Source organism: Channa argus, chromosome 15, assembly GCF_033026475.1.
Source record: "Channa argus isolate prfri chromosome 15, Channa argus male v1.0, whole genome shotgun sequence".
Taxonomy (NCBI): Eukaryota; Metazoa; Chordata; class Actinopteri; order Anabantiformes; family Channidae; genus Channa; species Channa argus.
In genome coordinates this window covers 18,423,735-18,426,624 of record NC_090211.1, presented here as the reverse complement: position 1 = coordinate 18,426,624, position 2,890 = coordinate 18,423,735, and positions in this window count along the sequence as shown.

Below are 2,890 nucleotides of genomic sequence, written 5' to 3'. Positions count from 1 at the left end.
AGGCCGAAGACTGAATCCTGACCACCATTTTCACCCACTTTTCCAAATTATATAACCTTGTAGGGTAATGAAACTCGTGCACCAGTTATTCACGCAGCAGCTATAAGGCCCTTCTTTACATCTATATGTTTTCTTAAGTGAGCTTCCTATGTTCACACATACTGCTGAATGGTATTTAAATTATTATGACTCATATGTAGCTGCCTTTGTAACTGCAATCTACTGTCAATGCCTGAATTGGGGATGTGTGACAAACACTGCTGTTATATAATGAGATATGGTGAATCTCTAACATCTCTGTTGAGTTTAATTAGGCTGGTATTTAAGGATTATAATGTTTCATGATAGTTTTGTTATATTTACCCTATGACCATTTACCATGTCCGACAAAACGGAGATAGCGGATAAAATCGTGTCCCGGGTATTCCTATTGCTTCCTCTGCTATTTCCGTGTTTTGTTTTGTTTTTGACAAGGTTGAACCAATGCAAATTGAGTATAATTGAGGCAGTAACCTCTTCTCTTGCATCATTTTCCTCATAGTGAATATCGATTGGAAAGCTTACTGTACGTGTTACACTTAATCTAAATAGGTGAAATGAAAACGTAAAGCAGGGAGGTGTAGGGGTAAATGTTTAAGAGGCAGGTTTGTGTTTTTCTCCTCAGTCAATTCTGTGTTGGTTGCGTTGTTGCTCTGTAAATATAGGAAAACCCTGGGAAGCTGAGGGCCCATTGAGTCATTGAGTACACTGTGAGTGTGTTTTGAATGAGTCTAATCATTCTAAAATGAGCAGGATGTTGTGCTTAATTAATTAGCACAAATGACTTTTTAAATCAGGGGTCACCAGTGCTTATCACCTGTTAAAGGACACAGTGGCTGCAGGGGTTCTGATAGAAAGACCTCCTAAATTACCTTCATACTACAACCCTTCATATTTTGATTATTGTAAAAAGTCAATCAATCCTGACCTCTATTGGCTGAAATGGGACATGCAGACGAAATTATCTGATTTGCAGAAGCAACACACACATTATATCAGGGGTTCTTAATCATGGTCCTCAAGGACCCCTGCTCTGCTTGTTTTCTAACTAATGCAGCACTACCCACTGCTGATCATCTGCTTCAGGTTTGTTCAGTCAATCAGCAGCTGGAAGATAACAATTCACTCCCCATCTCTCATCTGAGATAGTATGTTCCAGCTTCCTATTGCTTGGTTAGTTGGAAATCAAGCAGCTCAGGACCCTAGATCGAGAACCATTGTATTATATGATGAATTGTATCTGTTTTCCATTCATTGTTTTCCATTCAAAATATCACAGAACAAGCCTGAAAGGGCATGATTAATGCACTAAAGCAAATGTGATAACTCTCAGGCTAACATGATAAGAGACCATTGTCTAAAACAAACAAAATACTAAATAAAATGATAAGTGGAAACACTAAATAGTCTCCCATGACAACTATTATATTATATGATCCCAAACTACCTTTGATCACAGGCTGCTGATGACAAAAGTAGTTAATCATTTTTTTCCTGCAGTATTTTAGTTAAATAAATATTTAATATCAAAGCGTCATCACCCCCTGTCACCTGGCAGTGGTATTTAGCAAACAAACTTTGCTCCCTTATCGTCTCCTAAATATGATTATATTTAAGCTAAATATTGACGCTTTTAACATTTCAGTAATAAGTGTTTTGATCATATATGTCCAGATTTAACTAAGCATAAAATGGTGTGATCTAATGAGGAAGAGTGTTGGGTTCTCTATGTTTTAAAAAATAACACTACTATAAATAAAAAAATGATTCATATCTGTCCTTGATTAGTTCACAACATCTTTTTCTTCAAACATTGTCCTGTCAAAATCACATCATCTTTGTACTAAACAACACATGCAGTGTACTGTCATTTTATGATTTCATTTTCTTGGATCCTGACTTGCACATGTCAGCTCCATCTGTAATAAACCAGGTAAATAAACAGACTGTTCACCACAGGAACTCCAAGGAACAAACACATCTAAATCAGCTTGGCTTTTTAAGCTTCCTTTGGCTTATCGTGGGCTCCTAGAGTGACGACTGGCTGAAATATTCACACGAAGTTAAAGAGAATGAACGAACACTAAAGGGAAAATGTTGCTTCCACCTGAGAGCTAGTGCACATTAATAAGTGACAGATCCCACACTGGCCCATTTACATACTGTGGTCCAGGTGTTGGCACGTTCTTGTGGTCTCAGAGAAGTTACACTGTCATGATTCGATCCCACCCTGGGTCTATTTTTAAGCACCAAAGTCTCCATCTACATCTATGTATCCAGACTTTTCTATTTATATCTGGCTGTACACTTCAGGGAACATTTCATGTCTAATTATAGACTCTAATTGAATAAACTACAGGGTGTTATGCATATGTGTCTGGAACATGTGACATCCGTGTCCCTCCCATTTAAAGGCCTTCATTTAAAAGGCCGTGGAAAAGTCTTGAGCGATGGAATGTTAACCTGCAGTGTTTGTGGTTTTTCCGGACACACCTGTAACGCACACCCGGCCAATCCTTGCATGGCCAAATCGTGACACGTCATTTATTGTGCGATAAGCATTCTTGTTTTAATCCCAGTGGACAATGCAACTTTCCTTTAAAAGGACAAGTACAGGAGGAGCGTCCTGATAAGAACCTGATTTACCTGAGGCATCTGTTCAGTCACTACACAGCTAAAGCAAAAAAATAAATACAAAATAAAATAAAAAATACAAAACAGGAACTGTATGCTTTACAGTTCTGTTTGCTTAGAATTTGCAGTTAGTTATTAGTTATTATACGGTGATTTATTTCTGTGCCTTTTATCTCCCATCTATAAGTAACACCCTGTTGCATATGCCTGTAACAAG